Consider the following 13,301-nt stretch of genomic DNA (forward strand, 5'->3'; position numbering starts at 1 on the left):
GCGTCGCGAAGCTCGGCAGATAGGAGCCCGCTTTCAGGGCTCACTCACGACACGAGCACCCGGCCAACAACGGGGTCTTCTGGGTCTGGGGTGCCTGCCCTGGAGCGGCACAGGATCGCCGGGAGAAAGAGCCGACGCGTAATATAGGTAACGGGCCGCGGAAGATCAAAGGGCAGCTGGCGCCGCAGGTCGGGGGCGGGGAAACGGAAGAGGATCTGGGCGGAGCGGAATGGGGGCGCGGCGGGGCGGAAGGGGAAGTCGGCGTTTCTGGGAGCTGCGGGACTTTGTGGCCGTAGGAGCTTCACTTTAAGTAAGTACCGTTTAGGAGAGGACCCTAGCTGTCTCTGCGTAACGGACTTTAGTGTTTCTCCACAGGGATTCCAGACGGCGAGCCGCGGGGGTTCGGCGGCGCGGTCCGTGTGAAGCCGCCCCGCAGGCCCGCTGCCCTCTGCTGGGCGTGGGGACGCAGCTCACAGCGACGCAGAGGCCTTTGCCAGGTGAGCGGAGGGTGATAGGAAAAGACGAGTCGAACTTTCCTGGGAGAGTGGAGAAACAGCTGACATAAACGTTTTCAAAAGAATAGGGAGACCTGATTTCAGTGCACTAATTTAAATGCTGAATACTTTCCAGGCCCTCTTCTCAGCAGTGTTAAAAAAAAAAACGACTAAAGAAAATAATTTAGGTGATACAGTTTAAGTTCACATTGACATTAAGTGGGCAGTCTCCTTTTGGAGACATGCAAAATAAGGTGGAAGGCATGAAGCTTTTAAGGTAAAAATAAAACAGCTGTTTATTTTACCAGCAAAATGGGCTTATTTGGGAATAGCAGAGGAATTGCAATTCGAGACAAGCGAACTAGAGGAAAAGCCATAGATGAGTTCAGCAAACAAAGGAGAGGCCCATTCTGTTACAGAGAAAAAGGAGGAAGTTGGGAGGGGTTGTTCTGAAGAAAGTCTCCTGGTAGAAAGTGAGAGTTCAGGTGGTGATGGTTCCTCCTAGGCAAATTTGCTGGGTGAACAGGAAATCTTCCCTCCTAGTAGGTCTGTGAATGATGCTTTGCTGTTGGAGTGTGTAATTAACGGGAGTAGTTGATGCTTCTTGTGGTAGTGTGTGAGGGTTCCCCCTTCTGGACTCCCAGCTATTTTAAATGAGGTTTCCTCTATTCAGTTTGACATTTTCTGCTTTTCTCTGAAAGCATCGCTGATCAAGAGTCAGGTTTTCCATCTTCAGTGGCCTTTGTCCCTTGGTGCTAGGACTTTTCCTGGGTGTTGTGTCCCACCTTAAAGGGAAAGTGCACAGATGGGAAACGACTGAGGTCATGTTCAAGTAACAAGGAGGAGTAGGAGGCAGAAATCTCAGGCACTTACCATCTAAAGTCTGTGTCTTCTTAAGGTCATAAGCGTTGCAGACCATTCTGATCATTTTGAAATGTTGAGCCAGCATTACCTGTTGGACACATCAGTTTTACAAAGGTGTTACAGGAAACAAAATACAGAACTTAAAATAGTTATACAAACCGGAATTAAAAGTAACATAACTCCAGGGCTTCCCTGGTGGCACAGTGGTTGAGAGTCCGCCTGTCGATGCAGGGGACGCGGGTTCGTGCCCTGGTCCCGGAAGATCCCACATGCTGCGGAGCAGCTGGGCCCGTGAGCCATGGCCGCTGAGCCTGCATGTCTGGAGCCTGTGCTCCGCAACGGGAGAGGCCACAGCAGTGAGAGGCCCGCGTACCACAAAAAAAAAAAAAAAAAGTTAACATAACTCCAAATTTTATGATGGTCTAAACTAGGACCTTAGGCCTGCGGGTAGCCAGCTGAACAAATCATGGAGGGTCAGGTGAGACTTGTTGCAACCAGTGCTCTTTCTCCTCAATTGTTCCATGCAGTTGAGTTTCTGCTGCTCTAATCATGTTTTCTTTGGCACTTACTCGGACCTGAGGGAAAAAAGGCCCTTCCTACAGAGGCAGACATGGAGTCATGTATGCCTCCTGGAAGTTCCCACTCAAGGTGGCCATGAAGGCTTAGTAAAATGGATCAATGGGAGGCTTCTGTTTTGTATTGAAGAGAAAATAGAACAGTGAATACAGCAACAGCACAAACTGAAAGAATTAACTGAGCATGTTGGGAAGGCAGGGCAGGAATAAGTATGGAGCAATAGCTTATGAGCTCTTTGCAAAAACAGCAGAACTTCAAAGACGTATTAAAATAGTATTGTTATCCCCGAAGAGCTGTTTAGAACCAAGTGTGTTATCCAGTAAGACAGCCTGTAAGGTTGCAAATTCAAAGACCGTGAATCTAGGTAAGAATCCCGAAACAGTTAATAGTCCAGATGAAAGAAAGACTTCAGTGAATTCTGAACCTTCTAACTCTTAAAAAAAAAACCAAAATGCAGGTGAAAAGACTAATTTGTTATGGGGTCATGATGAGGTAGTTTCTGGAAGGCCATAATCAAAAGAAGAGGATTTGGGAAATACAAACAAGGGCATTGTCTTTCTGTGAAAGAGAGAGAGAGTAAAAAAAAAAGCAACAGTGAGAAAAAGGGTATACAGGCCTGGTCAGGTCATCTTTGGAAAGCTGTATGCCTCCGTTGTCAGCTGCTTCTCTTCCTAGTCATTTCGATTTGGAGGTTTCCAGTGTTTGTGTAGGACTACATGTCAGGTGCGGTCTTCTCTAGCTGTGAGATGTGTACTCAAGGTTCGAGTCCCTGAAGTTTGACTGCCTTCTAGGTAGTGAGGAGGACCTGGTATAGTCCCTTCCAAGAGGATTCAAGGCAGTCTTTGTTCTTACTGATTTCAAATCAGAAGAGTGGAAGAAAATTGAAAACATTAGTCTGGAGAGGAGTAGCCAGACATTATTGGAGACTAGAAGAATTTAGGATCCAGTCCAGTGTGCAGGTATATGACAAAACCTTGGAGATAATTGATAGCTACGTAAGTGCAAACATGATTTTTCTCTCTATGATTGTCCTCACTTTTATCAAAGATAATCATAGTAAAACTAATTTGTTGGTATTAAACTTGGTTTGATTATATACATAAATGCAGCAAGAATGGTGATTGACCATATAAGCTCTTTTTCAAAATTGTTTTGCTGGAATCTTGTAAGCAAGGTACCAGGCTGATTTATTTATTATTTTTGAGAAGTTCCTTAAAGCTGTCTGGTCATATCTGTCTATGTACGTCTTTCTTGAATATGATAATCCAGCCAAAGCCTTGGTAATATAGCCAATATTTCCAGTTGTGTCTTGTTATGAGGAGAACAGATTCTCATTGAATTTATGCAAGTACACATATTGTCATGAAAAACATACTTAAGTTTTTGAATTCTGGAGGGATCAGGACGGGAGAAAAAAAATAAATATTTTAACCTTTGTTACAAAGATACGTTTTCTTTTTTTTTTTTTTTTTTATGCGGTACACGGGCCTCTCACTGCTGTGGCCTCTCCCGTTGCGGAGTACAGGCTCCGTATGCGCAGGCTCAGCGGCCATGGCTCACAGGCCCAGCCGCTCCACGGCACGTGGGATCTTCCCAGACCGGGGCACGAACCCGTGTCCCCTGCATCTGCAGGCGGACTCTCAACCACTGCGCCACCAGGGAAGCCCAAAGATACATTTTCTTAAAGGAGAGGAAGAAAAAGGTCCTTTAAATCTAGTTCTGTGTAATATCTTACAGTTATCTAACACCTGCCTTCTAGAGTATTTGTCAGGATCTTTTCTGCGATGAAAGGTACTAGAAATGATATTTGCAAAAGCACCAGAGTAAAACAACAACTGTCTATAACTGACAAAATACTTAAAAATAGTAATGATTAAAGATCTGATGAAGGTTCATTATGATGTAGTTGACAAGTCAATTTGGTTATTTCTATGACTACATCTTTAAAATCATGGCTGATAACATTATGCCAGGACACATCAGAATCATAGGAATTTTCATACAATCTCTAGAACATTTAATAACATTCACGTATACAACATAACCTAAGAAAGTTTATCGTCATTTATTTGACAAAGCTTCCCATATAATCTGACATATCAGATAAACCTGATTAACATCTCCCTTTTTATAAGAAGAGAGAACAAGTCCTCTGAGAAGTCCCAGGGGCCGTCTGGAGATTCCCAAAGTTATTTTCAGGTCAAAACGACTTAATTTAGAGTTTGATTTTGGGGAGGTGTTTCAAAAATATCAAAAGGTTTTGGACATTTGACCAAATAAGATTACTGAAGATTACAAAACACCAAGTATCTATTTAATCAAAATGACAAAATGATTTCAAAAGACAAATAGAGAAGGTTACATAGCTGCAAAACAAAAAAAAAAACAAACCAAACCCTTAGCTCTTCTTTATAAAAAAGACAGCTTTTTAGAAAAGCACAGGAAATAATTTTGATAAAACACAAAAAAGTAAGGAAAAACCTTTCACAATCTCTTATCAGGAGCAGACCAATAGCCCAAGCAAACTATGTCCTTTTAGCAGCTGAAAGAAAATTAAGTTCCAGTTTTACATAAGTACACTATTGATATTAAAGCTTACTTTTAAAACCCTTATAGCAAGTATATTTAATCTTATCCTGCTTTATTGCATATAAAATTTCTTTCAAAAGATTCTTGTTTCACAAACCCTTCTACAGTTTTCTATTTACATTCAGATTTTGTCTTATCCTTTCCTTTTTATTCTGGCAACTATTTTACTTCAGGACAAAACTACTTCCTTTGCATACAGCGATGTTTTCCTTATCATTTCTAGTAGCTTTAATCATATTTATTAATCAGAATATATAACCCTTAGAAACTTTGATTTCTAGTGAAAACTAAGAAGTAAGCAATTTTAGAGTAGCAAATTTATAAATGTATTTTCTAGTTTCCAAAGGTATATGCCATTTAAATAGTACAGTCTTTCAGTGTGACACAAGACATGGTTACTAAAAGACAAAAATTTATCTTTGGTTTCTCTAAAATAGAAAGCCAAAAGCAATAGATCTGTGTTCGGTAATTAATGTTTTAGTAATTTATCATGTTTGGAGAATGATCCAGACATTCAATAAAGATTTGAGTATGCTATTTTTTTTTAAGGACACATATCATAAAACATAATTGTTGCACCTAAACACTCTTACCCCATTTTCATCTATCTGAATTTTTAAATGTAGTACTGTCCAGAGTCCCTGAAAGGGCAGGGGGCAAACTCCAACATGTAGATTACTGGGATCCCATTTCTCAGGTTTTTTTCCTAGAGCAAAAGAAAATTCCTAAGCAGTCTGCAGGTCAAATACCAGCACAGTTCCAATAGGAACAGCCTGATTCCAAACGAGTTGGGCCAAATGCTAAGTGAGTGAGTGCTCACAGGAAGGATAAAGCCTTTATACAGAAAGTTATCTAATGGAGGTTGTCTAAGTTTTGGTTTGCTGATGTGGGACCCATGGCAGGAACAGCTCTATTTTGGGCCTAGAAATTGATTTCAACAGTAGGTAATGTTCCCTGGGAACTCTGTAATTGTCCTTCTCACTACCTGTATTAAATTATCTTGCTTAAGTAAAATTTGCATCCTTCGTTTCATGCAGCCAACTTTTCGACAACAGCAAAAATGACTAACTCATTTTTGGTAAATGTTCTTTCATTCTAGAATTCTTTTGAGCCTCATTAATCCTTTTAATGCTACACAGACATATAACTGCGAAATCTGCTGGGGGAGGGAGGAGCATGGTAATAAAACAGAGGATCTTTTCTTGATATTTTATTGGTCTGATCTGAAAGATGAGCAGATCTCAGTTAGTTGGGGCACAGGCAGTGATCAGCATTCCAAGAAGAGAGACCAGTTTGCAAGGAAGAATGGAACCGAAGCAGGGTGAATGGTGGGAATAATAAACAGGGTGTGTAGAGTTGGTTTGTGGACAGCTTCTTAAGCCTTGTATGGCATTATGGATTCTCAAGCATTGTGTGCCAAATTATTACTGGTGAATATTATTTGTCAAGTACTGTACTAAGCACTGCAAATGCCCTCTTACAGCTAAATCTAGTGGGAAGATTTGGTTAAAGACGTAATTACAGGAAAGCGTGAGTGAGGGTTAATAAAGGATATAAATATTGTGAGAACAGAGAGTAAAAGTATTTTGTATAGTTTAGAGTATTAAAGGAGATGACTTGGAGTCTGAGGAAGAAAAAAGTGTGATGGGTGGGGGAAGCACGTATTCAGAGGCTTGGAATGAAGAGAACACCTGAAGGATTTGAAAAACTGAAAGAAGTTCATGTTGGCTGAGAGGAAGAAGGGTATGTGTGGCACGTAATTAAACTTGAAAGGTAGGATAATAAATGACAGCCTAAAACCAAACTAAAATACGAGAAACAGGTCATATACTGACAGTCTAAAGTAGAATAGTTTTGATTTTTTGTTTACTCCCTGCGTTAAGCTAATTGTTTTCTTACTAAGTATGCGTCTGTGTTTATTGTCTAGATGTAGCAGTTTCAACACATGGTAAAACGGGTTATGCCTTCTAAGAGAACAGCTAGCTTAGCTTCTGTGCAGGGAAGGGAGCTATTTGATCACCTTTGAAGAACTTTAAAACAAAAGTGGAGAAAGTGAAACCTTTGATCTCAGATGTACACAGGGCTCTCTTCTCTTTTCCTTTTCCCATGGTATGGTTGTGAGCTTGTTCAGCTGGGCTGAATCTGCTTGTGGTAGGACAGCAAAGCATCCTGCAGGATGAGTTTTAAACATACTTTTTGTCCTGAAGAAAATTTATAAAATCAAAAATGCCTCCGAACCTTTTCGTTGCCTCTGATCCTGGGACAAATCCAAAATGCCGATTGCTTAACTACATGCTTATAAAAGACCAGAATCTCAGCCCTTGTTTGTTCACTTATACTTTCAGATAATATGGTAGTTTAATAGTGGTTTACACCTTGTCATCTTCTAAGTACTGAACTACTGTCTAATTTAATCTCTGAGTTTAGAATTGGGATGAAAGTATCCATAATAGGCTATTTCAAATGTCAAGAATTGGATCCCTAAACTTGAGATCAGCAAATCTAATAGGCTTAAGCAGTGCCCTTGAGTTTCTCTGGTACTAGTGTGTGGCACAGACAAGGGGATATGAGGGGAGAAGAGAAAAGAAAGGAGAGTTAGTGCAAGGGGGACAAGAGTGAGGGGGGAAGAGAAAAAAAATATGGAATCAAAAGAGAAAAAGGATAATGAGGTTTTTATTACAAGGTTTCCACGGAAAAATCAGCATATCAGAGTTGTCCAATGAGGCAAAAATGTTAGTAACATGAATATTTAAATTTGTAATGATTTAAGTATGAGGAGATACAGATCTGATGATGTCTATACTAATTGCCCTTGTTTTGGTTATTGGAGGTAGGGAAGTGTGTGAAGACAGAACAGACAGACTCCTTACAATGAAAGAGGATAACGTTTATTGAATCTATTATCCCTTCATAATACTTAAAAATGCTAATGATTTTATAAGCCTTACCCCTTCTTATTTTCTAGTTTAACTCCTTATTCTTTTCCCTAAACAGAATACTATGGAAAACAGGGAAATTTATTTATTTTTTTAAATAGTCATTTAAGTTCTCATCAAGTTTCTTTGGCACAATTCTTTTATACTGAAGTCATGGTCAATGTGGAAGAGACCTCTGCCCCAACTGAATTTTCCATTGAGTGGTCTCTTCTATATATGACTTATCCCCAGGGGCAAAACATGCATAGAGCATATTCTAGGCAAAAGCAAGCTTGGTCATATTGTGTTTTGCTCTGACCCTCTATGTAGACCTCTCAGTTTTGTGAACTGATCTGGCAGGTGACCTTGAGAGCTTATTTTTCTTAGACTAGAAGCAGGCCTAAGGAACCCTGAGCCCTACTGCCTTTAACCTTCTTCAGATGCCTTCCGAAGATAAAGGCAGCCCCTGCTTCCATGTACCACACAAGCTGAAAAAGAAAGAGAGGAGAGGAGAGAGAGAACCCAGTAGAGAGGAAAAGGAGGAAAGGAGGGAGATGAGAACAAAGAAATCCAAAGTGGCAGCAGTGCCAATGGAAACAGTTTCACTCTGTTGCCTTCTACAGAAAGCTGTGGTACTTTGAATGTAGTTGGCTCAAAACCGATAGCATCTTCCTTTGAAGGAGGAGTGGGGAAGGTAGGGCAAAATAGGTCAAGTCATGGGTTCCCCATTTAAATTTGCCACGAATAGTTACTAGGTCTTTTTTAAAATTAATTAATTTTTATTTATTTTGGTTGCACCGGGTCTTAGTTGTGACATGGTTTTAACCTCAGTACTCACTGGGTAAATTGCCTTTCATTCCTAGAAAGTTAGAGAATGTAACAGGCTAGTCCTAACCCTTGTGAGGGAAATCTGGTTATATAGTTAAAGTATGAAGAATACTACTAACCAGACCCTTGTAAAATATGTATTACCAACTACAGACATTATAAATAGGTAGAGCGATGTTTTGTTATCTATTACTTACCATCATTTCTTGAAAAGTGTTAGTATTTTCATTAATGATCCAGTAGAGATTGTGTTGTATGCAAACCCAATTTGTAAACATGAAAAGAAAAAAAATATCAGACCCAAAGCTCTTGTCTGTTTTGTGAAAAGGAGCAGGGGCTCCTAAGCTAGGACTGACCGTGGAGTGGTGGTCCTGGATCAAACTGACCAGGGGCCAGTGAAAAGGAGATCTCCTTCTCTGGCTGACTGTAATACCCTTGAGCACTTGTAGCTACATATCCCGGACTTGCATTTCCTAGAATTCCAACAATGAAATAAACTTTTTCTATATGGCAAATAGAGATCTTTTATTTAGTTTGGGAAATGATGGTTAGGTACAGTAATCCCTGTATGGTAATAACCACGTTAGGTATCATTTAGTACCGCAAATATTAAATGTAAAGCTCTGTATGCTAAAGCCATGAATAAGATGTGGTCCCTGCCCATAAGAGTTTTTGAATTTACTGGAGGCAGGAGCTTCATCTCTAATTCTTTCTTATCTGGTTTCTGGTTGTACATCAATTTTTAAGAAATATCATTACCTTTAATAAGGACACTTGCTCAGTTGTCAGACCTGCCAGAACCTTCAGACACCTGTGTGGCCACCAATGGCAATATTTGTGTTCTTTATTAAATATCTTCTATGCAAAAAACAGTACTTAGAAAACTAGTCTTGAAATTGGCAGTTTAGAAGGTTGGGAGAGATTACTAGCAAAGGTAGTGACCATCCCCTCTAAATTTGGAATGATATCCTTCAGTTAAAAAAATGTTTAGTGAGAAATGTAGCATACATGCATATAGTGAAAAGAGCATAAGAAGAGTTTAAAGAAAGGCAACAACAAAAAGAAATACCTGTGTATCCATTACTTAGGTTAAGAACTACAACACATTCATTCTGAAACCTTACTTTTTCAAAAGTATGTTAGGTTAGCTTTCTTCATTCTTCATGTCTACATTTATTTTCATTCTGGCTAACTGTAATACAACCTGATTTCAAAGTAAGTAAATGAAAGCAATCTTTTATAGAAGTAATACATGAATAGTAGTGTCGCACAGTTTCATATAACCTCGTAAATGTTTTGATTTCATCCGATAGCCTTTGTGTAAAGTATGTTCTTGTCTATTCAAAAGACTTGTGATTCTAGGCGGCTATTTAGTTACCTAAAATAGTGTCTCAAGTTTTAAAGGTTTTTATAAATTGATAATTTGTTTTAAAAAATTACATGTATTTATTTGGAGAAAAAGCAGAGTGAGAACTTGAAGAGCTTTCCTGTTGTTTCAGAATTTGACAGCAAGCAGGTCATTCTCTAGAGGAAAGCTTCACATAAAGGTAAGCTTTCATTACTTGTAAAATGGAAATGTGGGCCCTATTTTCTGTTTGTCTGTTTTCTAGATTTGTTTTGGGAGGGTAGTGGGACTATATAATTTTCATTCTAATATATTAGTGCTAACGTAATCAGGTGAAGAACTGATACTCTGGAAATATGTAAGATGAGAGTATTTTGAAAGTAGAGCCCTCTGCCAATATTTTGGCCACAAGACACTGCAAAAAAAGAGCTGATCTGAGTTTACTTCTTTCTTTGGTTACTCCCCAGCAGAACTAGAATGTTGCTTGATTTTTGTTCTACTTCTGCTTAGAATGTTAAAACTTGGAAAGAATGAAGGGAAATAAAGTATAATCCCATGCACTGATTTAATGTCTTTGGATCCATTTCTGCCTATAGAAAATTCTTAGACTTCATGATAAAAGTTTATTGGTGAAGAGAAAAAAATCCTTTTATGAAGTTATGGCTATATTTTAAATTTGATGCAGGTCTCTAATAGAGCTTAATAAAAGGAGGTATTTTGTTCTATTTTCAACTAGAGAGTTGAATATTATTGCTGAGTGTGTATGTATTTTGTTTCTTTGATAAAACTAAAAATACTTTTTTTTTCTCTCTGAAATAGCTAGTTAGCAAAGGGGAGATCACTAAATAGGAACTCAATAAATACCAATTGAATTGTTACCAATTATATCTTACCAAATGCTCTTATCATATGCATGTATGTTTATATACTAGGATCCCAGTCCTTTGAACTTCTTGGCTATAAAAACCTATATACACATGGTGTAATTTACTTAATGGCTTTTATGCAAAGAAACTATTCAACCATTTTTTATTCTTAGAATGAAGCTATTTACTTTAAATAATCCAAGAAAGAATACTGTCCTGTTTTAAAAGATTTATCTTAATTGCTAATCTAGTTATTATGTATGTTTTTTGCAATTTGTCTTTTAAAAAGCAAGGAAGGCTTCCAAGCTCATTTTGAATGATATATTTTGACCTTATTTTTCCCACAGACTTTGATCACTGAACTTGAATCTAGGGATAGTGAAAGGGGAGATGAAAAAGAAAGAACAGTGGTTGGGGGTGAGAGGGCTTTTTTGCACATTGCTGGAGTCGTGAGCATACATATAAATATACATATATATCTTGTCCTGAGAATATAAGTTTTGCTAATTTAATTTATTTCTAGCCCCATTGCTTGTAATTTCTCAATAACTCCTGAAATTTTGAGTATAGATTTCCTCTGCTAGCTAAGAGAATCTTGAGAGAACTTGATACTTATATTTAGTTGATAATTTAGGAAGCCTCCAAAATCCTTGTGTTTTTTCATAACTCTTTCGTACTTTTTAATTAGTAAAAACATTGTATTTCCCCCCCCATCCCTTTCATTTCCCATAGACCTAAATTTTCCCACCTTAATCACTTTATTTCCCCTTCAGATTCATTTTTTAGGTTCATGCTCAAGTCCTGAGAAGGACTAATTTTAAATCTTTTCAATTTCTTTGAAAATGTATATGAAGATTTGTACTTCTGGGGGCATACAGTAGAAAGATAGCTCTGATCTTAAGGTGTAGTATACAACTGATTGGTGACCACTGTATTCATCCAGGTACATAGGTTTGAACTATGTTAGTCATAGAAGAAGTAAAGGATGAGAAAAATACAAAAGGTTGCGTATGAGGAATGAAGGTGGGGAAGGAGATTGGGTTTTCCGCTGTGGCTTTCTGGGTTGAGGATACTAGGGAAGGAATAAAGTAGTTACAGGTTTTAAAAGTGTGAGTTAGGTTTAAACAGTGATTTTGAGAAATCTGTGGTACATCTAGAGGTGAGGAGTAAGGAAGTAGATTTTTGTTTGATTTAGGAGGACTTGGGCATAAGGTCTCAACTAGAGATGGAAACGTAGAATTTGTTGTCTTACGAGTTTTAATAAAAACTGTAGGCAAATGAATAAAAGAATTCCAACAAATTAGTACTAAAAAGGCAAAAAAATGAGCAAGAAAACTTGAAGAGGCACTTTATAAAAGATGATATGCAAATAACAAGCATATGAAAATGGAGCTTGACTTCATGAGACATCATAGAAATGCAAAGTGATACCACAATGATATACCACTCTCTAGAATGCCTAAAATGGAAAGAAAGGAAAAAAAAGACATTGGCAAGTGATAACAGGGTTGTGGAACAACTGGAACGTTCACTAGCTGTGGATGTGAAAACTCTTAGGCAGTATCTTTTAAAGTGAAATAAATGAACAGATGTGATCATTATGACCAGTGGTGTACCCGGAAAATGGCTGTGGGGGGGGGCGGGGAGAGATTGATATGTAGAGTTTGCTAATACTCTCACCATGGTTAATTTCAAGCTACCTATGGTTTAAAAAGCAACTTGCAAAATTCTTCAGTGTTTAACAAGCAGTTTTAGCCAGCTGCTGCCTGACCCACTAATTCCATTTCTAGATATAGCCAGCAGAAAGGCATACTTGTTGACCCAAAAGACAGATACTAAAATGTTCACAGCAGCTCTACTTGTAATGCCAAAACCCAGAAACAACCCAGATGACTATTTACATTAGAATAGATGAATTGTGATATATTCATATAATAAAATACAACAATGAAAAGAATGGACTATTTAGAATCTAAGTACACATAATAATAGTAATGGGTGTCACAAACGTAGCTGAAACCAGACACAAAAGAATATTTACTATATTTTTCAATTTATATAAAGTTCAGTAGCAGGCAAGCTAATGTTGGTTATTAGAAGTCAAGATAGTTGTTATTTTTATTTGGAGTCATGTTCAGTTTCTTGATCTGAGTGCTATTTACTTGAATGTATTTACCTTGTGAAAATTCATTGAACTGTAACCTATGATTTGTATAATTTTCTGAACGTATTTTTTATGTGAACAAAAGTACTTACATAGGGCAAAAAAGCATTTGGGCAGATAGGAGATTACCCAGAGATGAGATATATAAAGTGAGAAGAGTGACAGAAGTTTGGGGAATACAGAAACCACACACATACATTCCTATTTCTTTGCCCACTTTCCTCAGGACCCATTCCAGCTTTTTCTATAAAGCATTACATAAGGTAAGGATAATGCTAAAAATAAATTTTCTGTTAGAGACTGGAACTGCTCTGTAGCATTTCTGCATAGAGATTGTTTCCAAGGGAACTTCTGGACTGAATTTATTCTTAGATTTAGAGTTAAAGGAAGAAGAACTGCTGTCATGAGGAAGACTCCCTGAAGGCAGGAGATGGTGCTGACTACAGAACAGCAACATTTTTCTAAATCCTCCTGGTGTGTTGGATCTCAGTAAATGCCCTATAACTACGTCATCATCTCCTGATGATATACTGAAATAATGTAACTTATATCCTTTGGTTTGAGAAGCGGGGGGGAAGGGAAGCAATCCTATACACTTCTCAGAGAGTGTTTTGAGAAGTAGGGAAGTCCTCCCAATAAACAGAAAGGTCTCTCACTAAA

General features: G+C 38.2%; 1 protein-coding gene and 1 long non-coding RNA gene across 9 annotated transcripts in view; one reads left to right on the forward strand and one right to left on the reverse strand.

The window, feature by feature from the left end:
- Positions 1–204: 204 nt before the first annotated feature.
- ECHDC1 (ethylmalonyl-CoA decarboxylase 1) overlaps positions 205–13,301 on the forward strand; it is a 43,534-nt gene continuing 30,437 nt past the window's right edge. For 3 of the 7 annotated variants that reach the window (XM_067702160.1, XM_067702165.1, XM_067702166.1), the window contains exons 1-2: positions 205–310; positions 9,766–9,813. The gene's annotated coding sequence lies outside the window, so the exon portion shown is untranslated. The other 4 variants (XM_067702164.1, XM_067702161.1, XM_067702162.1 and 1 more) reach the window with 4 other exon arrangements.
- On the reverse strand, positions 561–2,791 carry LOC137204552 (uncharacterized). 2 transcript variants are annotated; one of them, XR_010933698.1, is made up of 3 exons: positions 2,551–2,791; positions 1,368–1,446; positions 561–1,279 (listed from the first exon to the last, which is right to left on the reverse strand). It is a non-coding gene; the product is annotated as an uncharacterized lncRNA (long non-coding RNA). The 2 variants fall into 2 exon arrangements; XR_010933697.1 differs by lacking the exon at positions 2,551–2,791 and adding an exon at positions 1,518–1,694.

Source organism: Pseudorca crassidens, chromosome 13 (assembly GCF_039906515.1).
Source record: "Pseudorca crassidens isolate mPseCra1 chromosome 13, mPseCra1.hap1, whole genome shotgun sequence".
Taxonomy (NCBI): domain Eukaryota; kingdom Metazoa; phylum Chordata; class Mammalia; order Artiodactyla; family Delphinidae; genus Pseudorca; species Pseudorca crassidens.